We start from the raw sequence: 26,555 nt of genomic DNA, 5'->3' as shown, positions 1-26,555 counted from the left end.
AAGAGCACCTGGAGGGACTGGAGGTGCACAGTGGAAGGAAGGAGAAAAGGAGGATTTTAGCTTAGTTTTGCAGTGCGTTGTAAAGAGGCACCGGAGTCTGGTCGAGGAGGTGGGAGTCACTAGGGCAAAGGGGTCTTGCCTGTGTAGGAAGCTGCTTACAGGGCGGAGAGTAGCAAAGGGGAGCCGGGACCCATCACTGGGGAGCTGAGTGGATAATGGGTGCCCTGAACATGGCACAGCTGACGGAGGGTGGTGAGAGGGGACACGTGGCAGCAGAGGTTGGGGGTTGCATAGAGGAAAGCCTTGCAAGGGAAGACAAGTTGGGAGAAGCCCGACAACTTCGCAGGAGGAAGTGAGACGGGGCTGTAGCAGGGCTGGGCTGGACCCTGGAGACGAGAGCAGAGGGGTGACTTCAGAGCAGGGAGGATGCCTAGGAGCTGGCCGAGGAGCAGTGGGGACACACAGAAGTAGGGGCAGCAATTGAGATAAGGAGAGTGAGAGACACAGTTATTAGAACAGAATGATTTGATTTATCCTGAGTCATTTATTCACTAAATTTTCCCCCTGAGATCTTAAACAGACTGAAGTGGTTTCAAATGTTGTCATTATTTAGAACAATTCAACAAAATGTTTGTTGCTTTGAAAAAAAAGGGAGGAGTGAGGGACGGGGAAAGAAAGAAAAGAAAAATAAAAGCCTGGATGGTCTAGTTTGCCACATTTGAATTTTATTGCTGAATTGGGATGGGTCAAGAAAATCACTCTTTCTGCTCTCTGAGCGGGAGAGTTTCACTTACAAAGCTGCTTCTGATGCAAATGCTTACCTGAGCTTAGATGCAGTCTCCACGTGTATTCAAACATGAAACGACAAAAAGCAAGTATTCATGCTAATGAAACTCTGTCATGGAAATGTTTGTGCACCAGAACACCTGAAGACAGAGACAATTTCATTACAAAATTCAGGCGTGTCTTCATGGAGACTTTTCTCCTTGCAATTCTAGAGGTTATTTTATACTTGGAGCTGCAGGGCATGCAAGGCATTTTAAAAACAAATAAAAAGGCAAAGACGCTGTCCCAAGGGTGTTACAATTTAAGTCAGACTAATGCAGACTGAAAATGCTGGCTGGTATTAAAAACCAGAAGGTGGACACTTTTATTTGGGAAGCAAAGACTTCAAACTGACAAAGTTGTTCAGTTTTTAGTGTTCTTGTGTGCATGTATAACTTCTGTAGCCGTTTTTAGCCTCAGACCTGAAGGAAATGGGTCACACTCCTTTCCCCAATAGCTTTTGAGCCTATTTACCAGTTTCAGTCAGAGGGGACAGAAGGGTGCATGTCTCAAAAATATTGTGTTTTGTGGGGAAAGGAAAAAAAAAGGCTGTGGTAAGCAGTATTACTAGACATCCAAAATTCTGAGAGAGAAAAAGAGAGGGATGGATGTTATGTAGCAGCCATTGGAGAAGTTCCCGTCACAGCATGCACATCAGAGTTGTATCTTTTAAGAAACAGGGTAATTCAACTGTGAGCACACAAATTCCTGCAAAGCAGCACCCACAAGTTCCACTCCTCGTGGAGTTATGTGTGTGTTTTTAATTTACTCATATGCATTTAGTAGACTGTAGTTTGGGGATGCTCCTTTTGGATCAATGAACTATGCATCAGCCCAGCACTCCCCACCTCCTCTGGACAGCATTTTGAGGGGAGGGTGACAGTGGGTCATCTTCCTGTTGGTCATAGTGGGGACAGGAGAAAGGAGAGGATGAATTACAATTTTACTACCACTCTTTTTCTGTTGGACCACCTAATAGAACTGGAGTATCTGTCACCGAAATCGGGAGAGGCCTTTGGTAACATATCTGCAACCCAGGCTTGCTTTGATCAATCTGTTGGGCTCAGTATGGGCGGAAGAATGACAAAGAGTGGGACTGGTTTTCTACCAATTTCCATTTGTAGAGTTTCACTCTATTTTCCAGTATGTGTTTCCTGTCCAGGTTTGCTGCCGTTTGAGTTGTAAGGGATGAATACTAGCGGAAAGCAAAGGTTCATCTCTGATGTTTCAATGCTTTTATAAAGAGCATTTCAAATCATGCCTTTAGTTGTGAAATCAGTCATCAATGCCATATTTGATAGTTACAGAAGTTGTGTGGTTTTTCTTATTTTTTGTTGGAAGACTCCTGATCAGTTGACTTAATTTTCATAATACCCCACAAGAGAATAAATTGCAAGTTTTCACTGCAAGTACTCTGTGAAGCTTGAATTGTTAAAGTAAAATATTTATGAATAACTTAGAAGAGGAAATGTGTGCTAGAATTGTGTGTCCTGTTGGCTAATTGTCTGATAACAGAACGAAGAAGAAAGGCCGTATCCATTAGTTCAAATTATTTGCTAAAAATAGTTTGCTCATAACTTCTGGGTAGTTGTGCTTGGCAAGCTAAATGTTAGTGTGAAGAGCATCCCAAAGATTTGGGGCTTTGGTTCCTTTTATAAAATAAACAATGATTGGATTACAGCACTGACTGATAGAAAAACAGTGTTATATGCTTCTGTAGGGCTTTTCTCTGAAGAGTGATTCACAAGCTGTACTGATAGAGCACTCTTCTGAAGCGGTCAATATATAGCTCAGCTGAAAGATAAGGAGGAGCCCTAGTTTTGCCAGAAGCTCTGAAAGGCTCTGGACATACATGCATGCAGGACATGCTGAAGCCCAGGACAGCAAAACTCTAGAAAAGTTGAGGTTCTATAAATACAAAAGTGAGAGTGCTGGTAGAAACCATGGTGTGGACGGACTTGGGCATTATGTCTCCACCACCTAACGAATGCCTTTCTACGCTGTAGGCTCCACCATCATTATCTTACCTCCAGTGGGGTCTTGCCAGTAGAGAATCACAAGTGACACTTTTTCATGGAGCTCACTTTATCTTCATCAGAAGGTTGAAGGGCTGAGTCAGCCCTGCCGGGATTTGAACCAGTGGTTCCAAGAAGTCTGAGTATTTCAAACCTAAGGCTTAGACCTCTAATCATCCCCTTATCTAAACTGCCTAACGTCTGAGTCTGCAAAATTGGGTTGGAAATCTCACACAAACATGCTTTCCCCAGCGGCATTTCTGCGTTTATTTGCCATTGGAGCCTGGGATTACAGAAGGGCACGAAAGATTCAGCTTTAAAACCAAAGGTTTAACCCAAGTGTTGCATGAAGGCCCAGTCCTTGATTGATGGCTTGCTTACCACTTGCTGACAACTGGAGAGGTTCACCTTTTGGCGTCCAAACCCTGAGTTAACACTCTGAGATGCAAGTGTTTACCCTCTTGGGCCACAAGCTTGGAGGAACCCAGTTCTTTTAGGTTAATTTCTATATCTGCTGGGGGATAGGAAGGGGCTGATTGCTTCCTTGTAACATATAAAGGAACAGTCTCATCCCAAAAGCTCCGCTCCTCAGTACATGCCAAAATTGTTTAAATATCCCAACTATTTTTTCAACCCAAGAATCCAAAGACAAATGGTGTGAGGTTCTGCATCTATCAGGCCTGTGTCTCTCTGAATCCCTCCCCTAGTAACTTTAGTGTCTAATGCCTAGTTTCAACCTCACCTGACCACAAAGTCTAGAGAGCTGGAAGATATGAAATTCTTCCAGGTTTTATGAGACAGGCTGGTTGAATGGAGATGACAAACTAAATTAGCACTGCTGTGAGGAAAAAGTTGCAGTGTTAATTCATTCCTTACTAAAATGCAGAGAATCCTCCAAGGAGGTGGGGGAGAGGGGACACAAGGGGCTTTCTGATTTCCCCTAGCTGTAGAAAAGCTCCAGTCAAAACTCTCACTTTATCAGACATCTCTTTTTGCAGTGGCACCTTAAAAAAACAAACTGGCTTTATTTGTGCCCCATCTCTCAGAGCTGCTTGCTTATATGACGTTTTTATTGATAACTTATGTCTATATGGAAGTCCTTTATCTCCGCTTTAGTCTCATTGCTGAAATAAAGGTATATCCCATTGCTTAGTGCCATATTGAATGGTGTGATGTAACAAAAAGGAGACTTTCCATTTTTGTACTCTAGTCAAGAAAGGAAACCGGTATAAATAATTTCTCACAAATCAGCGGTTTGATATGTTTGGCTCCTTTTAGAATAACTGTGAGTAGATGTATGATAAATTTCTCATTTTAACTGATACAGCACATCTCTGGAGAAACAGACTGCTGTTTGCTGCACATCTGTAGTAGTTAAGCCAAATTCCTCTGTTCTGATTTCTCAGATAGGGTGAGTGATGATGTTTGTAAATGTAAATTTTAAGTTTCCTCACATTCTAATGTGTACAGCTCCAAAATAGTCATTTTCTGTAAACATTATTGCTTGAAAAAAGTCCTGCCACTTCAATATCTGGTGAGGATGAATGCGCATTACATACAGAGTTGGCAAAGATGCACCCATCTATAAACATAGAGTTACTATTCATGGAAATTTCTTTTATCCTCTATCCAGTTGTACAACCCTCCCCCTTACTCCCCCCACCCCAGCAATATTGCATTGCAAATTACCTTCCTTTTAAAAGCCCTCTCCTCTTAGTGCTTTTCATTCAGGAGATAGAAGGGAGAGCCCTGGGCTTGTTGTCTTCGGATCAAATACACGCTTCAGACTCTGGGTATTCACCTGAATTATATGAACCCCTGTGCTATAGCTATTTACTTGTTGTGATATGTTTTCTATTCTTGATTAACTAAGCTCTGAAAAGACGGCATCTACTTCGGCATTGCCCCCTCAAGGCAGTCCATCAGCCCTGTGTTTGTATCCTCTTTTCTCCCACCTTTTTATTGCCTTACCCACTGTGGTCTGCAGCAGTTTTTGTCCTGTGTTCATGATCTATTTTAGATCCTAAGGTCCTGGGGCAGGGATCTTGTCGTCGTGGTCGCGTGTGAAAAGTCAACTATTGTGCAACGGATATTAGAAATATTTAGGGTGACGGAGGTACTGCAGTTCAGTTCTGGAGCTGAAGCTCTCCAGAATCTCGGGAATGGGAGAAAGTTGGGTTTGTGGCTGTTTCTAATTAGTTACTCAGTGCCTATCCATAACTGTCTATAATGATTAGCTTCACTGGTATTGAGCATCCTCAGCACCAGGCAGGTCTGGTCCCCAATAATGTGATGATCTACCAGCACCCTTTAGCGTTTTCAATATATGCACTTAGTGCTGCTTTCAACAGAGACTGAATAGGATCATGATTTGCAGTTAAAAATAAATACAAAATAATTTATTAGACTATACTATTGGAGTCACAGCCTCTACAGGATATTTCTCTTCACTATACTGTCCAAGTACTGGGGGAGTTTACTGCATGGTTTGCTGTGCGGCATCCAAAAATGCCCTATAAATAGCTGTTGATTAGCACCTAGGAACTGTAAGAGGGAGAAAGGAGAGCAGGAGCCACAGGCCGATCCTTTGATCAGCTGGGCTTTTAGGAACAACAGCGTTTCCCACCGCCCCGGGCCAGACACAGTGCCATTTTGCAGAAGGTCTGCCCCAAGCACTCGCCATGGCCCATGCCCCACAGCCTTGCAGCAGCCAAAGCAGCAAGGAGGCTCACACCGGCGGTGGTTGGTGGCGTCTGTCGCTCTATCCTCCTCTCAGGCCTCTCTTGTCCTTTGAAGATTCCCCATTGTTTGGGCTATTAACATACTTTCGGGGTGGATGTTTATCTTTTTTGAAACTTTTACAGCAGGCAGGCGCATTGTTAAAGAAAGCCCCGAGAAGCTCTTTGCAAGAAAGCGCCACCAGAGCCCTTTGGTGAGTGTAATGCAGCTCTGAGCCGCTCTTTCCTTTATTTGATCAGCTTCTAATACCTAACAGTTCTGTAAGTAAACATTTATAGATCAAATCAAAAGCGCGCAAAAGGAAGCACTCTCGATAGATTAGAAGCTAAACTGATCTAAATTAGAAGAGATGCAGAGATAACCTTGCCTGGCTAAAAAGCATATACTATCAGTTGCATGCAGATAATTAAATGAATGAGCCCTTTTCTATTGAACAACTGATGTGCAATTGATAAACTTAATTAATAATTAACTTTTTAATTAAATATCAATTTAAAACAAGTGTGGTAATATGCCACTTGCATTTAATTTTGCTGCCTTTTCTTCGTTAAAGAATCGTCATTAGGGTTACAGGTACCTGTTTGAGATGCCTCTGTGCACTGCACAGGGAATAAATGTGTCCGCTGGGCACTTGCCAACAAAGAGATGGCGATAAACAAGAGCAACCAGAGACAAAAGCTGGCGTGAATCTTCAGAGACGCAGGAGAAACTGCAGATAAAGGGCACATCCCTGGCTGATCGCTTCCCTAACAGCAAAAGGCCTATCCAGGTTTCTGCCTTTCTTCACTATTTGAGAGGGGCTGCAATGGGAGTAGAAGAGCTGAGCCCCTGTACCAAGCATTCGGGAAGAGAGTCCCTTCCCGGCTTTATGAATGAAGAGACTGAATGAAGTCTAGATTGAACATCCAGGCCTCGGCCTGCGTGAGGGGTGAAAGATCCATCAATTTTTGCCTCGTTTCAGCAAAAGAATTCCTAATAAATGAGGGAAAGCTGTGATTTTTTTGCATGCGTCTTCTCACATGGTGCCTCAGTGTAATTCCTATTAGTGCTAATGGGGTAATTGGCTCCCCTCAATGTGAACTCCCTATAATGCATCCATGTAACTTGATTTGAGAGTGTAAATCCCATTAGCCTGAATGGCGATCTTCTCTGCCTCTAATTTACCCATTTGATCCTGCGAGCAGTAACAGCCGATCTCGTCTCCCTTTGAAAGCGATAAATAGAGTCATCTGACTTCTGCTAAATGGCATTTGCAAACGTGCATCACAGTATCACACCTCTGGGTCGCTGCCCCTCTTTGTGTCCCCCCCATGAGGCCGCGCTTGCAAACATCTGTGCAAAGGGATATCGCTGCGGGGCCGCGGCGAACGCCTGCTTTTTGTCTGGCCGCCTGGGGCAGCCACACGTGGTGGCTGCGTGGCTGCAACCATGCAGCAGGGGAAGGGAGCGTGTGCCTTGGGCTCCCAAACGATCTGGACACTTTCCGAGGGAGCGTGTGAGGTGGTCGTGGTGGCAGCGGATTCCTAGCAGCTACCTGGTGCATGAGCTGCTACTCCAGTCGGACTGCCAGGCATCTGGAGATTATGAATAAACACACGGCATCAAGTGAGAATAACAAGGAAGCCGATGGCTTCTTTGCTACAGGCTTCCACATCAAAATGCTGGTGAATCCGTGCCTGTTCCAAACTGTTACTTTTTCTTCCCCATGTTTAAAAGCTACCTGCAAAGCTCAGCTCAGCTGTGTGATTTGTGTAACTAAATACACCAAATCAGGCTCGAAGCTAGCAGCTCCAGCACAGCCTTGGCATTTGGAGAGTGTGTTCCCCCTACCCAATGAGCACTTACAGCGAGCAAAGGGATATGCAGAAGACAGGAAACTGGGTTTGCAAACTGGGAAAAAAGGTGAAAGGCTTCAAGAAAAATTTCCACTAATTGTGCACGTGCTAGCAACAAGGAGAAATATTTGAGCACCTGGCTGAGGATGTATGAAAATCTTTCTGCTGTGGTGGAGGATCTGGGTGAAGATTAACAGTTGCACTTTTTTTTTCTTTTCTTGAATGTCTTGATTTACTTCCAACTGAAATAAGTAGGGTAGAGCATAAGTCAATGGGCTCTTGAATGTCTTTCTGTAATGCAGTACTTAAAGCCAATTGGAAACTACTCCTCAGAAGGTACCATCTTGGACACAGCACCAGACTCACCTATCCGGCCGGAATACACCGCTGATGAAAGGATGATTTCTTTTCCTGCTCCGTCTCATAAGAGGTTATTCTTGCTTCTCCACATGTGAAGGGAAGATGGGTCCCTCCCATGGGGAATGTTACTGTTGGCCACCACTTCCTTTCTGAAAGCCCCATTTGAAAAGGAGGAAATAGTTGGTGGAGGAAGTTCCTGAAAAGGAATCTTTCAAACCCTTATTTTTGTCAGGTTTTTTTCAGGGGACACCCAATACGATGGAAATAATTGGTGTGTCTGCCTCAAGTGATGGAAAACTTAGAGAAAACTGCAAAGGGTGTGACAGCAAGAAAACTGCCTTATTCTCCATTTATTGTACAATATTTATCATCAACCCGTTTTGTATATTTTGCTTTCTTTTGTGTAATCTTATCATCACTGGGGTTGAAAACGATGTGATTTTTGCTCCTTTGAGTAGTTGCCAAAAAAGCACTTACGTCGGAGTATTAGTGTATCATTTGGCTAGCACATCACATAATGGTTTTTTTACAGCAAGTATTTAACCGTGTTTTCATCCTGTGGGAAAGAATGATGGGTCTGTTTTGTGAAAATAAGACCTTGTGGCAATGTGGACATGCAAGAGATAGAAACATAATGCAACAAATTAGTTTCAACACACAGAAATGAAGTAGTCCAGGCTCCATATACATTCGGCAGTACTGGTTTCTTTCTCTCACTTAGTCTCTTATTTTGAAATCAATTGTTGGATTTTATGGGAAAATCTTGCAAGCACCGTTAATTTCAAGCAGAAACTATTAGAATTCAACCAGCCACCTACTTGATTTGTGCATGAAAGAAGATATTTTATACATATATATAAAAATGTGTGTGTGTGTGTGCGTGTGCACACACATTTGTATGCACATATATATATATATATATATATATATGTAAAAGCAGTATGTATTAGTGCACATATGAGGGAGAGAATAGATAGTACAGATACCAGGCAGATATGGCCAAATTTATCCATTTTGTATGATTCTGTGCAAGTTCATAGTGTTATATGAAGGATTCATTGAGCTTTTTTATAGGCTGAAAAAATACATTGGGTATTAGCAACAGAAACGGTATTGTGAAGCAGAAAAAATGTGATCGTTCTAATTTTATCACAGAAAATGAAGACATGGAACAAAAATTACTTTGTCCTTAGATACTTCAGAAATAGTCAAACAGTTAATCATTACAATTGAAGTGGTCCCATCAAATCTCTTCCAAATAGTGGCTAAGTGAATCTCTATTATAATCTGAAACCCACCATTAACTTGAAAAACATTCATGCTGTGATCCGCACCTCTTCAATCTGTGTGTTTTATAACCTGCACAGAGTAATGGTCACCCTCACCTCTGTCAGAAAAGAAGTTAGACTTGCCCTTTTAAAGTTCTCCCATTTCTGAACTTTATTCTTTTTGTTAAAATGTCCTGCAGCGTTGCGACTAAGATTTCTTTTTCTTTGTACGCAAAATTTCTCTGTGATATCTCTTAGCTTTTGCCAAGTGACTGTATAATCTTTTTGATGTCCACCTTCCTTCTTTCCACCAGCTGCTTACCCTTTTGTGCAGTTACATGCACATTTGTATTTTGTCATGTCTGAATTCAGACCCAGAGTCTGGAAATGCCAAGTACGTGCCTAACTTTACTTATGCGAGAATGAGTGGAGTTGAGCATATGGGCTACATGGTTCTTATGTAAAATAAAAAATGCAGTTCAGCAAATTTATTAGGGCTTTTTAGTGAATTATCATCAGTAGTTGCACTAAAATACAACTCAGAAAAAGAATACATAGCAGAGAGGTTGTGCTGGAATATGCTTTTCATGTGTCTATTATTTGCTTGATAATTCACAACATTGCATAATTTTGGCTCTCCCAAGGACATCTACTAATTATTCTCCAAAAGGCTTTCATCCTGAAAGGTGCTGGATAACCGCACCGTTCGCTGACGTCATCGTGACCAATGGTGCTCGAAACCTGCTCTCTCGGACACCTAGATTATTCCTTTGAATCGATGGGGTTTTATCATAGCACAAGTGTGTTTTGGGAGGGTTTCTCCACAGTGCATTAGCACTTTGGGGCAGGGACTATCCTGTCTTGAAAGACTGGAAAGCCCCTGTAGCGTAATGGCACTACCATAAACAAGTAATTAGAATAATGGGTTGGGAGAGGGGAATGGAGACAGTCCTACCACAGCCGCACTGAGGAGGATGTGTGAGTTACGGCTCGCAGAAGGAAGATGCGCCCAGTGGAACATCAGTGTTTTCCTAAACAGTGTGTTTTCCTAAGCAATTTTGCTCTAGGTGTGAGCAGACCTTCACCTTTCCTGCGTTGTAAGAAGAGACATTAAAAGCCAGCTAAGGAAGGTGAGTCAACAGTGACTAAAGGCCATGAATAAATTCCTAAGAAATGGCTGACAGGGGATAAATAGCTGAAACATGAAGCAGCTTGATTTTGCTTTGACTGACTCTATCTTCCTGGAGTCATCACCACTGTGTTGTATCATTTCCTCTCCAGATATGGCAATGGAAGAGCAAGACCTTCCTGTAATGGGACAGCACAAAGAAACTGGGATATTTTTTCAAGGTCGCCTTGGTAGTACAATCAGCCGTAACAGAGCAAGGACTCAGGGGAGGAAGTAACTCAAGGAGAAAAACTAATAAATGACCTTTGCAATAGTGCGATCAAGTCAAGCCCACCAAAAAATGATAGGTGAGGTAAGAGTTTGTTCAGAAGCTGCGTCCTGCCCGCAGGGTACAACCAAGCACTCAGGTAGATAGAAGCAAACTTGCAACACTGGATTTTTTTGGAGGGCTTGTGTTATCCTCGAAAAAAATCTCATTGGAATTTGGGGCAGAATGGCGCTGTTGGACGCTCAGGCTGGCTCTTCCGTTTCTGCTCTGCCAAACTTCTGGGCATTTAGTGGCTCTTGCTTCAAATACAATGCTCTGGCCTCGATGTATCTCCCTGAACTTTTAAGGGTTTAACTGTGATACCTATGCCGAAATGACTCTGCTCTTAGTGGGCTGAGCTCCCCTGTGGTCCCCGGTCCCAGCCCAGCTGCTCTCAACCCTGCATAGTCTGGGGCTAAGCCCCTTTTCCCCACCAAGCGCCCGCTGTGTGTGCACCCTCCTGTGCAGTGGTGCAGGGCCCTGTGCAATCCCCAAATAGTGTGTGGCCCAAACGAAACAGCAAATATCACCCTGCGTCTTTGCATGTCTCTAGCATTCCTTGTAGAAGTCCCTTAAATAGACGTTTGTACAGGAAGAAGTTTACGCTAAAATGCAAGCCTTTAGAAGAAGATCTATATATTTGAATTTTTCCTGGAGAAACAGACCCCCCAGTGAATTCAAACTGATTTTAAAGAAATGCATTCTTTTGCAGGGTCTTGCAAGATGGCAGGAGCCAAAGGAATATGCAGAGCCCTGTGCTGAAGTCAGAGTTCAGAAAGGTGAGTTCCCATGAGAGGGTAAAGCTTGGTTTTCTTGTTTAACATAGTCTCTTGTTTTAACTTAAAGATTCAAACAGCCCATTTCTCATGCCTTTTTTCTAAATATGTTTATCGTAATGTCTGATGCATTTTGTGAACTTTTCTTTTTTATTCCTGTAAAGGGTAGCTTTCAGGTAAGTTCTCATTTCTTATGTTTTCCATCTATAGTTGCATAGATGTAAGGCAAATAATGTCTATTCTAAGAAAGAAAGAAAGAATGTCTTCCTAAAATGACTTAGTAAAATAGTCATCTGACACGAAGTTATGGTGATGTGCCTGTTCCCTCTTTGACTTTTCATGAATATCTTGGTGTGTGTGTACACACACACACATATTTGAATATGACTGGCAACAGATAAAATAGGCTAATAATAGAAAATATTGAAGGGGCAGGGGTTGGTTTTAAACTCTTTTTAATGTATTTTTCTAAACTTTTTGACCATCGACTAAGTAGGAATAAACAATGTGACAGATATGTTCATGAAGAGTCAGACAAAGGATTTAAATTTCAGTTTTCAGACAAATGCTGCAACGAGTGATGTAAGTAACAAGAATTAGTTGCAGAAAATTTAAAAAAAGGGATCCAAAACCTTTGCAGACTTCTTACTTGCTGTTTGCAGGGAGAAAGCAAAATTGATTCGATAATTTGATACAAATGATTTGTCCGGTTGTTCATGCAGCTAGCAGGGTGTCTGGACCTGTGTAATAGTTTAGTTACAGCTACAGTGATGAGGAACGCACTGCCGAAAAGCTTTCTTTTAGCAAGCTGTTCTCTGTTCAGCTGAGAAGGAAGCGCTAAAAATCTCCCTGGATGCTGCATTCTTTTCTCGAAATTTCTGAACTGGCATTGCCGAACAGTTGAGCTGACGCACTCACTGCAGAGTGAGCGAGGCTGATGGGCACGAGTCTTCTCTGCAGGTGGGAAATGGTGCAGAGCAGCAGCACCTTTGCTGCTTACCTGGACATGAGCCTCCAGGGAATATCCCGGGGCCACTGGCACTAATCCTGAGACCTCTGATGCTCAGTGTGCTCCAGACTCACCACCTGTGCTGGTAAGAAAAGGCTTTTCTAGTCTAAAAATAAGCAGCTGGTGTCTGGAGTCTGTTTCTGCGAGTGTGTATCTGATATGTAATTTGAACTTGCTTTTGAGGGTCTTGTAACCTCTCCTGTAGCCAGTGCTGCCTTCCTGGAGCCGGTTCTGTGTTTCCCCTTTCCCCACAGATGCCTGGATGGTTTGTGAAGTTAGTCACAAGCCCACCCGGACTCTGTTCAGGTACATTACAGCATCCCATCCCACCCGCAAATTAACCAGGCACAAGTAACTCAGGGCCCATTATCCTATTTTAACTGTTCTCCCACTGTTTTGTATCAAGCTACTTAAACCCATTTGTTTGGCAAGAGCCGAAACTTGACACTGATTAGGATGAGTGAGGGAAGGGAGAGACCTGTAGTTTCCAAGAATGAATCTTAATTGCAAAGGCTCGATGTTTGCTGTAGACCCTGTTGGGAAATTGCTGCTGGTGTCTTGGGATGTTACTGTTGTGAATGGGGCCAAGCTGAAAATTCCTTTCTGGCTCATATCTTCCTTGCTTAGAAATACTTGGATTTGGCATGCTTGACCAGACTTGAGGGAAAATTACAAGGACAATTTTTCCTTTGCCTATTGCTTATGTGTGCCAGATGAGATCTTTTCTGGTCCAGACCTTTAATGTAGTTGTTGTGTTAGAAGAAAAGTGGTACTAGCAGGGAGATGGGCCAATGCATTTTTGGTTTTGATCTGAGCCCCAGTCTGATTTCGTCACCAAAACCCTGCTGCACAAGCCAGGCTGCAACCCCACTCGCAGGACTAGTTGAGGAGGGTTTACATGCTGTTCAGATAAAGTATGTCTATCTTCGTCCCATTTTATAATATGGAAATCAGAGTGGGTTTGGGATAGGTAATCAGAAAAGCAGGTGCAGTGTAGGTCCAGTTTTCTTTTTTTATCCAAATCACCAAAGTTTACAAAGATAGGGATGAGCAGAAATGGGTTTGGCAGACAATGAGAGGAGTCCCGGTAAAATTTCTCTGGTACCAGCAAACTTCCCTGGCCTTACATATAGTTCAGAACCATCTCCCAAACTCAGGGACCCCCTTGGCTATGGGTTTTATGTGTCACAAAGGCTGGCTCTGACAAACATTTTTAGAATCACCATCTGTCAGCTTTTCCTTCAGGGATCCCCATTTACAATAGCTTGTATCCAGGCCATGTGCAAATCCCACTGGGCTGAAACTTGGCCCTGTGCTAGGTTGGCCTGGATGCAATTAACAAACACAAAATTTATTTAATTTAGTTTGGCCAAAAATATAAGATTCTTTTGTTTGCAGATGCTGAAGTTTAGATGCCTTTCCAAACTTATCAAGGACAAGGGAACCACTTTGGAGAAAATAACAGCCAACCCCAAAGTTATCCTAGAATTCAAATTGAACTAGAAACCTAAGCACCAGATAGTTTGTGAAGCTCAGAAACAGAGTCCATTTTTTCTTACTACTTTAATTTTTGTTGCTGTCTCTGAACTTCATTGTTCTAGCTGGGCTCTAGACACAAAACACTGAAACGTCAGAAGAAAACTAGCATTCACAACATCTAAGGGCCTAGCAGGAAGTGTTAGAAATCTCAGGGGAAATTTTTAAGTTCCAAGAGATCTGGAGAAATGTCTGACCCAGACTTTGGAGTTTATGACTCTTACAGGAGCACATCTAAATTGCTTTGGTCTGGAGATCTGGCTGGAAATCTTGTAAGATCGGGATCTGTCTATCTATCTTGATTGTCCATCCAGGGCCTCCATTTTTCAGGCATTATCTGCCAGACTCGAACATGATAAACCTCATGGTGCCTGATTTATCTCTCTCAGAAAGATGAAGGACTGAGTCAATCCTTCTGCGTTCACATCTTTGTTTCCCAATTCCCACAAAAGTGCCAGACCATTTAATTTATTCTGATCCCTGCATCGTCTGTGCAGGTACTCTGTGGTTCTAAAACAAAATTCCTGTCTAGGACACGTGCCTCCCTCGAGCACTTTTAACCCCTCACCACCTACTCCCCATCTATGCCAGTAACCGCAGCCCCATGGAAGATGCAATGGATATGCCAAGTGCACTGCAGGCTGCCTGTAAATAGAGTGGGCTACGGAGGCTCAGCTCCAAGGCTTTGGTGATGCAGCACTGCATGCTGAAGCTGCTGGAAACTTCGCAGTGATGGCCGCAGTAGCAAAGTGCTCTCCATACCCTAAATTGTAGCAGCCCTCTACCTGACCCGAAGGATGGGGTGAGAAGAAGCCAAAGGAGAAATCCTCTGCAAGTACTTAGCAAACAGGCCTGTGACAAACAGCTAATGCAGTCCAAGATGGAGAAGCAGTTCGCGTAAGCACTGATCAGCATGGCATAAAATATTTGCTTATATACACCCCCCAGTTTGCATTACTCAGTGGTAACACTGGAGTGGGTTTTTTGTTTGTTTTAAAAAAAAGATCATTTTTATTAATTAGGGGTAAGCTTCATCTCTGATGAAGCAAGCACCCCAGTGGCGCTGGGAAGTTCAGTCCCCTCTTCTCCCTACTTCCCAAACCTCCCCGTAGCTGTGGGAGGGAGAGCAGATCAGGTGCAATAAACTCACCCAGCACCCTCAGCAGCAGCTGGGCCCGCCACTGTCGGATTAGTTAGTATGCTGAGGCTGTGCAGTTCCTCTGCCATCTTCATTCACCTTAGAAATGTGGAGTTTGAATGGTTTATCTCTATTAATCACCAGCTCAAAAAGCTTTGTGCACCAAGGGCCGCAGATAATTAACTTCACTATACTGCTTGTCTTATCAGTATCAACCTCTTGTCCTCCTGTGAAATAGTTAAAACCATCAGCCCCTTTTTACTTTTCCATTTAACTCTAATGCTTTAACACTGATGTTCTAAATGGCCCGGCGATTCATACTTATTAGACAAACCTTTCTTTCTGCATCCCTTATATTTTTTGATAATTGGCCATGTACGTTTCTAAGAGGCTCGACAGCTTTTCATGCCACTATACTAATAATTAAAGGTTTCTTGCAGCCTTTCAGATTTCTCTTTACCTTCTTTTCTTTGATAAGTATAATTTGCTGTTTAATTTGGGGGGAAGAAGTAGTAGTAGTGAGAGGCTGACCGAATAAGAAAAGGTTTTGTTTGACAAAATTCTCTATTTTTAAACAAATATTTGTTGCTTCCCTGTTTTTATCCCTCCTCTTGCTTGAGCTCCCCTCATTCTGGCCCTGTAAATTGTTGTAAAATTTGAGTAAGAGAAAAGAGGAAGGCGAGAAGGAGAGATATGCCATGTGAGAGGGAGACAGGCCAAGCTTTCTGGGCAGGTGGACAGGAGATGGGGGATCTGTCCTTAGCTGCGCTGCTTGGTGTATCCTTTTGCTTTGCTCGCGTCTCAGTTCCTGCAGTGGTGGTGGGAGCTTGTGCCCCATCAGAGAGCAAGTTTGGGTTGGGTTGGGGCAGAGAGCTGGGCAGTGCGGGCAGCTCGGGGTACCTGCAGGTGTCGCCTGAGCCCGGGTGAGGCAGCAAGAACGACATGGACATCCAAAAGTACTTGGGGCGGAGGGCTTGGGCAGCTTTTTTCTCACCGCGTGGCTGGTGTGTCTTGCTGGGCTGGGCTGGGCTGGGCTGGGCTGGGCTGAGGGGGATGTGGCCCCTTCACCCACCCTTCCTCCCTGTAACTCTGCACCCCTGGGTGGTGATGGACATGGGGGTGGGGGGCCATGATAGGAGGGATGTGTGGCCTAAGAGGAGTAAATCCAAGTCTGTCAAGGGTAAATCCAAGTCTTTAGTGCCCTGCTCAGAGGTTGAAACAGTGCGCCCTTGACTAGACTGAATGCTAGCCAGCTGTAAGACTTGTTCCCCTGTTCCTCGGGATAGGAAACGGCTGTTGGATCTTTAGTAAAAACTGTGCGGAAACATGTCTGGAAAATAAGAAGTAAAGCCTGGTGGATTGTTGGCAGCAAACCTCTATTCCCTCGAGTTCCTTAGAAACGTGTACAACTGGCATCCGTCACGATGCCAAGAGCAACAAGAAGAGTCGGCGCTGTCTGTGCTCACACCTAGCGCAGCTGTCACCAGGGCCCTGCTCCAGGAACCAGCAGAAAAGGAGCCCTTGATTTGTGGGTTTTCAGCCTTGAGTTTTGCCCCACGGTGAACAGGTTGTCCCAGCGGCTAGTGCTTGGGGCCCCGCAAGCCATGGCTCTGGGGCCACAGCCAGGCATCGAATTGCTGTTGTTTCCAAGTGATCAAACTGGAAACTTTAATCAGATCGAAATTCTGGTTGCGGGCCAGTGGCTTCCATGGGAACATAACAAAACTACATGCAGCTTCGTTCAGGTTGGACTGAAGGCAGCCAAAAGCGGTGGCAATATGTCAGCCTACCAAGCCTTTGGACATGGGGTGGCTGATGTTCCCTTCCTGTTATTGTTGCCAAGCAGTCAACACAGAGTGACCTGCTCTCCTGGTGTGAAGGAAAAGGAAGTGGAAGCAGAGACAAAGCAAGATGTATGCCGGCTGGCATGGCGGGGCACAGCAGCATGCCACCCAGCAAGTGCTCTTGTGCTGAGTCACCCAAGCCAGGTACTACAAACAGGCCAAGGAAAGTCCTGTGGGCTTCAGCCCTTTGTGGATTCCCGCTGTGCGCGCTAGAAACCCCTTCTAGTACAGCTCTCGCGCCCTTGGAGGCCATCTCTGTCAGGGCTCTGGACAGCAGACGTCAGTGCTGTTGTCCATCCTCCTGTCTGGGCCCCTCTGCTCTCCCGGGGGCAATGTGGCAGTTGCCTTATGTGTGCTGCCCATGGGGCATCCCTCTCATGTGCTGGTGGAGTTTCAGCTTTTCAGGTAGTTTTGCCAGGCTGTTTTTAAGGGTCCTTACCTTCACCTCATGGCCTTTGCCTGCAGCTCTCTTAGCTCCCTCTGTCTGCCTTCTAATGCCCATGTCCTACCTCTCTGTGCTCGAGGAGCATTAACCTGCATGTTTGTGGACCTGATGCTTTTTCTATCCATAAGCATTGCCCCATTTTGTGTGATTTTACCCTCTGCCTGTCTCTTCCCAAAAATCTTCCCTGTGCTCATTTCTGGTCAGCTTTCCCTCCCTCTCTCACTTGTGTTGCTTGGCCCTCATGAGTTTTTCCCATGTCCCTTTTTTTTTTTTTTTCCAGGTTCTCCAATTCCCACATCTGTGTCTTCTCTCTCCCGATTTTGGGTCCTTTCATTCCCAGCTGATTTCTTCCATCCTCCTTGTGCATTGCCACGGAGACCCCGCCTGGTGGCAATGTAGCTGGGGAAGAGCTGGGGACCATCTTTGGTCTGAGCACTAGAGCCATCCTCTGTGAAGAACAACCCCAAAGGGCTGCGTTAAGGCACTGTCCTACATCCTACATCCGCGGAAAATGTGAGGATAAAAAGGCTTTTAGCCAACCTGATGAACCCATCTGTTACCACCAGCCTGGGGAGAGTACCTCCACAGCAGTCTGTGCATACAGTGCCAAAGCTGAACCCACATCAGGGAGGGATCCAGAGGAGTCCCATCACTGCCATGGCCGTCTCTGCTTTCTTAGTTGTTGCCTGGATCAGGAGAGGTATTTTGGGGCTCTTTGGTGGTATGAGCTGGGGGATCTCGGGTATGGAAACTCTTTGCTGCTCTAACAGCCCATCTGGCTTGATTCATGCAGCTGAGGCCATTTGAGCTCAGAGGACCCAATGCCTTTGGCCTTCGCTAAATCTACTCTGAAAAAGATTACTCAGTATCTCCCATTCTAATTTTTAAACTGATTCACTCCAACTGCCTAGCTCTTTCCATGAACATAGGTTAAATAAGCATTATTGCTCTCGTGGGACACATGCTAGTTTATACTTTTAAACCCCAGCTCCTGGAGTCATGTGATGGGAGACTCTTTAGCTTTCCTTTTGAAACAAAACCTTTACACAATTGTGGAGAACAGGTTGGAAATCTGATGCCAGTGCTCTGAAATGATTACACAAAGAATAAGCCAATGGTGTTTTTTAAGACTTGTGATTTTTACACTATTTCCTGATGTGGGAAGGAGGTAGGAGAAAAGGAAAGAGAGAAGAGCTGATCATAAATTTTTGACTGTTGGGGATGGGCAACACAGTGTTATGTTCATCCAGTCAACACACAGCAACCGTTTCTTATCAGAGCCAGAGTTCTGAATTGCAAAACAAGTTCATGGAAAAGTCATTCAGTCATTTTTTTGAGCAAAGAATTCTTACAACGTGTGAACTGTTCCTGAATTATTCTCAAACAGGGGAGGGAAAAAAAGAAAAAAAGGCCGGTTGTGCCTCTGTTGTGAATAATTCATCCCATCCTATTAGCATGGGTGCTAACTGACCCTCTTCATGGAGCTCCCACCCGGGTGGGCAGGAGTGCGGAATGCTTCCCCTATCTCCATTAGCTGTTGGGGGTTAATAGGAGCACTCAGCACACACATGCACACTCTAAGCAGGGTCAGAGGGCAGGCAGCACATTGTGACCTAAAATCTTATGGCTTTTATTCCTTTCCGGTTAGGTGACCTTCTCCCCATTTGGGCAGCTGGCTTGCTCAGAGCCCATGCTTGGGACGCAGCATGGTGGTAGGGTCTGGCTGCTCCTGGAGGCCAGGCGTGGGAATTGCTGCCCTCTAGGTATAGTGACTACCTATGTACATGAACTATTTGTCTTTATATTCCATATATGACAATGGGAAATGAAAAGCAATAGCGGTTACTGGATGACTGGTGACTGCCCCTATGCCATCTTGAGCAGGACAGCTTGAAAATGCTCATTTTCAGACAACTCATATTTTAACCCACCAGGTCCAGTGCTGTATTGCAGTGTGACAAACTGTCCCACCTCTCCATGGGGCCATCGGCACATCTGGCCTGCTGGAGCACCAGGGATCCGGATCCTCAACATCCCCGTCCGTGTGTTACCGTTCATCCCATCCAGGGTTTTGTTTTCAGTAACTTTATGATGTGGATAGCAGTAAGATCTCATCCTGAACTCTGACCAACACCTTTGGGAATTCTCATTGATGCTTCAGTTTTCTCCCCTTCCCCAGAGATCTGTCTTTGAGGGCAATTCTCTTATCTCTGCTTGTTTTTTTTTGCATCCTATGCAGCAGAGCATCTAGAGGTCTCTCCTCCTTCCTCCTATTCGGTTGTCTGTCTCCCTCCATCACTTTGTCACCCTCAGCTGCTTGTTAGTCTCTCTGATTTCCTCCTTCTTCTCCCAGGTTGGTCCATGTGTCATTTTTGCTCAGTAGTCCGTGTTTCTTTCTCTCCCACTTCTTCTCTGCCTCTTGTTTCTCTCTCCTTTCTCTCTCTTTCGTTTTTTCCCCCCTAGTGTTGGAACTTCTTTCTTTGATTCCCCCCCTCCACCTCCCACCCTTTATAGCGCTGTTATCTGTGATTTTGGCAAAGAGCACATTTATTGGGGAGGAATATCCCCATGGCAACGCAGCAGATGGTGACTTTTGATTAGCTTGGCTTTTTTTTTTTTTTCCCCCGACTGCCAAATCACAATCCGTCTTTGAAATTAAATCAGGCTGTGATAGCATCAGTTGTTCTGGAGAGGGGACGAGAGAGAAACAAGACTGAAGTATTACAGCGGGAGCCAGGATGTAATGCAAATTCGTGTTTTTTAACCCCAGCAATAAAAACCCCTGTTCGTTCCAGGAGCAGGAGGAACCACAAGAGAGAGAATAATAACATTTTTTTAATCTTATTTTTTTATTTTATCACTGCACACGGGCTCCTCAGTCCAACCATGTTGGTGTGTTTGTCTCTAACACTGATGTCATCCCTTGCCAAGTCACCTGGTGCTGCTGGATCTAATTCTGCTCCTGTTTAAACACCGTCAAAGGTTTTCCTCATGTGGCTCAAAATATGGGCCAGGGAAACTCCCTGGCTGGGCAGCTATTGGAGGGGTGGCCTGCAGCTCCCAGGTCTGTTGGTGGGCTCCGGTCTGGCCAGAGAGGAGACAGAGTGGGTCTAGATGGCATCTCTTAAATGGTCGAAGCATTGCAGGAGTTGAACCAGCAAATGCTACACAAGCGAGGGAAGTGGACTAGGGAAATACTGTGTTCTGCTGCCCCAGTGGGCAGAGGCCAGTTTCTTAGGTGGGTGATTCAAGCAATTATTTACTTATGGGAGTGAGACATCCAAAGTAGGAAGGAAAATATTACCAAGTAGCAGGAGGAAGGAAAGCAGCTTCTGGAAGGCAGTGGAGGGAGAAGAGGGAGAATTCAGGGTAAAGAGAAGAAGCAGAGGAACCTGAGAGGGTGGATGGCATCACTGAGCCAAGGCTTTGAGTGACTGAGGGCATGGGAAAGCAAGGAGCTGTCTGTAGTGGCACCAGGGAGGTCTGAGCTTGGGGAAGAAAGGGCACAAATTTGCTGCCAGCCATGAAGAGAGAGTTACAGGGCATAGCCCCATGGAAGATGGGAAAGCAGATACAGAAGTAAAACAGTAAAGAACTTTCTTGAAAGCTTCAGAAGTGGGTGGTATTCAAGTCCCATGAGCTCTTTTTCCTGGTGCTTTTTGGAGGGTGACCAAAGGTGAATGCAACTGAGTGCTAATCATAGCCAAAGATAAAGGAGGGTTTGAAAATGAAAGCTGCAGAGAGGAGATGACTAATGACCCAGAGATTTCGTGGGAACTGACGTGTTGTCTCAGGCTGCAAGTCTGCCGGGCTGCTATCTCCAATTACTAATGTTCCCCATGCAGGAGTTTAGAAAGCAGTTGTCTGGTCTCAGGGCTGGCTCCTTGGATGCAGTGAGTTTAGTGGCCGTAGCTAAAGGTAAGTAAAGGGTCATATTCAGTCTCGATGAAGTTCAGCTGAAGGCGGTGGAGTTTTATCAGAAATAAAATGCCCCAAGGGTTAGTGCCCTTTCCTGTTTGGCATTATACCATACATGTTTTCAGTTGCAGTGAGGAGTGAACGCACACATGAGAACTTGGTATGCTTCCTATGTGCCCTGAGATACTCCATCTCTGTCATTAGATTCTCTCTGTCCTTGCAAAGAGGCTTGTTAGCTTTCTCTGTCCTCATGCACGAGATTGTGACACAGCATGTAAAAGATGATTCTCCTGAAGGAGCTCTGATCTTAATGTAGGATTCAAATCTGCACCCTTCTGACCTGGAAAGTGAACGTAACTGACTTTAAGTATATGGGACTGTCCTGTCCCATATGTTAGAAGAAATATTTGAGAAGCTCCCATGACCCTTTCTGATAAGTAGCACATGCTCTCTTTCTCGCTAGGGGCCATGGGCCACCACTACATCTCTCCCGCTGCTTTTTTAGTCAAACCAGTACCGTTTCCTGCTATGCTCCAGCTGATTCTGCAGCTGTCTTAAGTTCTTCCAGTCCAGGATAAGCTCTCTGGCCCACAGGTAGGCTTTTGTTGCGCATGTTATTTTTTCTTTTGGAGAGCTCACTTAGGAGTGTTCTGTGTATGTCGTGTGTTAGATCTGATTTTCTTTGAGGAAAGGTTGAGATTTGAGTGCAGGAGAAAAACGAGGTATGGGCCCCACTACAGCTTAGCTGCAAAGGGTTATTTCAGGAGCTGTTTCTTCCCTATGAGAGACAGACACAAGGGAGAGCTCCAGTCTGCACGTATTGGTTCACGTGTTCATGGAAAGCATCAGGGAAGTGTTTCATGAGCACAGTGGGATGTAAACTCCTGTTTGAATCTCAGATGGCTAGTCAGGGAGGGTTTAACCCGTGGCTCATTCTCTTTAGCCACTCATCCTAGTTTAGACTAGGGTTTGGCATGGATTTGTACCCGCTGGGCACTCTTTTTCTCCCGTTTCCGTCAGATTGCTACTACTTGCTTTCTTGCCCCGGCACCTTGCCAGTGTCCGTCTGTCCCCAGATATCTTTCTCCCTTGCTTGCATCTTCCCCTGCCTTGCCCAAGCACCTTCTGACCACTCTCTTCTCCTCTTCCCGCGCATGCAGCCACTTAGGGCTGGTTGGCGTCCAACGTGCCTTTCCTTCCCGTGTTTATGAGGCTCCGTTCTCAGCACGGGCATGCTGTAGAGACCGCACATTACATGCCTCTGTGTTTGTTCTGCCCTCTGGTACTGTTGTACTCTAACTGGCAACCTCTAATAGCTTTTAGGAGCTGCCAAGGGATGGGAGCCAGTAGTGCCCCGTGCCATGCCCCTTCAGTTCCTCCTGTTAGCACCGCATACGTGTCCTGAGCGATCGCAGCACGATGAGCGTGGCATCCACAGGGCTGCAATCCAGTCCATAGAGCCGCACAAAACAAACAGGCTGTGACAACGCAGCAGAGCGCTCGAGTCTCTCTGGATTGGCACCACATCGTTATATATTGATGCCATGACACCAGCACTCAAAATAGAATCGGGACAATTTGATTTCCTGCAGATCTCAGGATGGGGTCATAAAAACGGAGACTGTGCTGGAGAAATGGGATAGGGTGGAAATGTTTGGTGTGACATCACAGCCGCTTCCATGCCAATGGACTCCTACTGCTGCAAACATGTGATTGTGATTTTGTTGCACGCTCCATCAGAAAAGAGCCAGGCTGGCCGGGGAGGGAAGGAGGGAGGGAGGAGAACGGACAGAAATATTCAGTTCTTGTATCTTGATTCAAATATCTGACAATAGCCTCGCAGCCCAGGGGTGCTGAGTGATCAGGGGTAGGGCCTGTGGAGCCAAGTGTGTTGCCAGTGCTGTTTAGATCAGTGGAGCTCAGGGGTTTGCAGCAACACAAGTGGGGACAGAATAAGAACCCTTGATTTTCTGCTCGTTTGTAAAAAGCCTGGCATAGAGAATCCTGGTCTGCATTGGGGTGCCTTTATTGGAGAGTTGGGTGGTCTCGTTGTGCTCACTCTTCCCCAGTGATCCCAGTTACTTCTAACGTCTCTTTTCTTGGCAAGAAAAGCCTACAGGCCTGAAATGTGGCTGCAAAAGATATTGCATAGCTTAGTCTTTTAGGGGTTTCTGTTAGAGAGGAACAGGCATCGGTATTGGAATCCCACCCGCAAAGCTGGGAGCAGAGGTGAGGGATTTAAGTAGCTGCAGGAGGAAAGAAGGAAGAAAAGAGACAGGGAGAGGAAAGAAACAGAGGTCAATCCAGAAAACAAAACTATTTACCATACCAAGACAGCTCCCCGCACCCAGAGTGGCCCACCTGTGCAAACAGCTGTTGTGGTTGGAGGGTGGCGAAGAGGAGTGCAGTGGGGCACTGGGCCAGCCTGGGCCTTGGTGGGCCAGTGGGGTCGGGCAGGAAAAGGCAGGGCTGAGCACAGATGGCAGGGTGTGGAGGGCAACCCCGCTATCACGGTACCGAGGATCTCTGCCTTAGAGGGCTGTTGGCATGGCCCAGACAACAACCCTGGAAATGAGCCGTGGGTGGAAACCGCCTACAGGTTGTTTCATGTCTGAGGACATTGCTGTAGGACATCTCACTTTGGTTGCCCAGCATAGGACACTGACTGCTGCAAAGCCCTGCTTGGTAGCAAGATCCTTCCTGAGCTGGAGCAGCCTGCGGAGATCAGCCTGGCTGGCCTGGTTGCATTCAATGCATGCAACGTTGGGGGACGGGGTGCAGAATCTGCCGGGGAAATGAGAGAGTGAAGGGATCCGGCTAATGCACCCGCCTATCAGATTAGGCTGTCAAAAAATCAAACCGCTTCCATCACTGTCTGAGGAGAGACTCTCGCTTCCTGCTTAATGTGATCGCAGTCCTGTTGTTGCCACTCCAGGGAGAGGGGGCCACTGCCACCACAGTGTGCAGCAGGCTGTGAGTTTAAAATCCTATTAGGCAGAGACTAACAGTTGCAAAAAGAAAGCAGGTATCCCCTAGTGGGGATTTAAAGATGTTTAGACATAAATGGATTTTCCAAGCAGATGTCATTATTGTTAAACAGTTGCCCACTTGATATGTTCAAGTTGTTGGCTGTAATTGCTAAAATTAGCAGGTCTGCATAGAGCAAAGGTCAGTTGGTTAATATTGTGATTTAGTATTTTATGAAGTAATTCCAAATGCTTTTATGTATGTTTTTGTTTTTGCAGCCTAAGCCCACATTAAAGTAGTTGTGGGCCTGCTAATAAAATAATGACTCAGCCTCCCTGCGCAGGCTGCTGACTGGGCTCAGCTGCATGTGTTCGAGCCGCGCTTGGTCTGCGCTTTTCACAGTGCCATGAGCCAGCCAGTGCTTCATGCTTGGGTTTGATGCCATGTTCAACCTGAGGCAGGAGGTGTCAAACTGTGCCCTGACCTGATGTATTCAGGGGGAGGAGTGGCTTGTAAGAAGCACATCACATCCGTCCGTGGCTGGAAGGGTGAGGAGCTGGTGTCCTTTGGCGTCTGAACAAAAGACTCTGCCTCTGGAGCCTGTGTTCCTCTGGGATGGCCAGAAATGCATGTGCAAGCACCTTCAGACATGAAGACTTTTGAAAGACACACCACTGCCTAGGCAAGGTCCCAAAATATATCTTCGAAGAGGGAAGACGCATTTTTGTAAGAGGAACAGAGAGCTAGAAATATGTGAGATAAAGGCTCCTGGGTTGTTGTGCTGTGGTTGGTCATCTGGTACTGCCTCCTCTGGCTTTCAGCTGCTAAATGGGATGAGAAGAAGATTAAAAAAAAATCCTTGAAGTTGTTAGTATTTTGCTGACATGCTCAGTGTTAGTCTGATCCCATATTCTGGATTTTCTCCCAGGTCATGTTGGCCAGGGCTTCTGAGATTCTTTTATCTCTGTAACACGGGCACAATCCATTTCCTTGGATGGTTTGGGCACTACACCTGGAAGATTTCTTGCCCTTGCAGATATGCAGGACATTGGTAATGCAGTTTTACCTGCTCTCTTACCATGAGACCTTTACAGCTGTCTTTTTAATCTCAGTTCTTCTGCTTGCAGGAAGTGCTGCGCCTGTTTTGTGGCCTAGAGGTCCCAGGAACATGTGGAAGAGGTTGTGTAGGTCCTTCTGGTCTCAATACTTGCTGCGTGAGGTTGGTCCCTTCCTGACCCGTGTCTCCATATTCCTAACAGTAAGTTTCTGTAGGTGCCGCTGGCAGAGCTGCTTCAGGAATGCTCTGCTGCTGCAAGCAGGAATGGTAATGCTCTGACCAAGTGCTGGGAAAGCGAAGTGCTCACTTTTAGATATTGTCTGCTCTCCAGGCAAAAGATGGAATTGCTGACCCAAGGCAGGTCAGGTCTCAGTTGTGTGTAGACCTGCGTATCTTCATCACAGATCAAGAAATCTTGAGGGACTTTCATAAAAATATTACATTAGAGATGAGTCTGAACCAAAATTTTACCTCTAGCAAGCTGAAAAGGTTGAGGAGCTGGGAATTCAACTCTGGTTCAGATTTCAGAATATAGTCTTTTGAGCAAAGACCATTTCAGTTTCCAGTACAAAAGGTGCATCTTGAGCATACATCTCTGTTGGTTATGGAGGCTGAGACCAGAGCCTGCAGAACCAGGTGTGGGTTTTGGTCACCTCAGGGTTTGGACAGCCTGGTGTGTGTTAGCTGCAAATACTGCTGTCTACCAGGTTCTGCTCCCTACTCGGTTTCACTCTGGGAGGTGTATTTGGAGAGTCAAGCAGAAGGAAAGACCTGAGCAGAGTCACTGCTACAGCTGTTAGCAGATGTATTTTGCATGGGTCAGAGGTGGAAGTGAAGGGGAAGTCGTACCATCACATTGTGCTGTGTGGGGTGATGTGTGGAGTATTTGGAGAGTGTCAGAGTAATCTCAAGGATGGAGTGGGTTACAGCATTGGGAGATGCTGAGACATGCACTTTTGTCAGCCCATTTAGATTTCCTCAGTAATCTTTATGAAACCAAACAATTCACATGATCTAAATCACGTTTCTGTAAAAATTAAGTGAAAATAGATATTCCTTGAACAACAGGCTCCTTCAGCCTTCACTGCTCCTGGTGTTAAATCCAACTTGTTCCTAGAACCCTTTGTGTGCACCCAGGCCTTGTTTCTGATCTAGTCTAAAAAGGAAGGCTTTACCATTTACACTGCTAAGTCAAGCAGGTATTTTGATACAAGTACAAACTCTGTGATGACACAAGTGTTTCTTTTTACCCTGAACTTCCTTCCAAGTAACTTAAGGTAAATTCAGAAGGCTCTCACACATGAACATGCTGTCTGCACAGACCGTATCAATACAGGTCCTTATTTGTCTTTGTTCTGACCAAAATAATCTTCTTTTTGCACCAATC

This window comes from Apteryx rowi, unplaced genomic scaffold (assembly GCF_003343035.1).
Source record: "Apteryx rowi isolate R43461 unplaced genomic scaffold, aptRow1 scaffold_405, whole genome shotgun sequence".
Taxonomy (NCBI): Eukaryota; Metazoa; Chordata; class Aves; order Apterygiformes; family Apterygidae; genus Apteryx; species Apteryx rowi.
Note: the sequence above shows the minus strand (reverse complement) of the source record.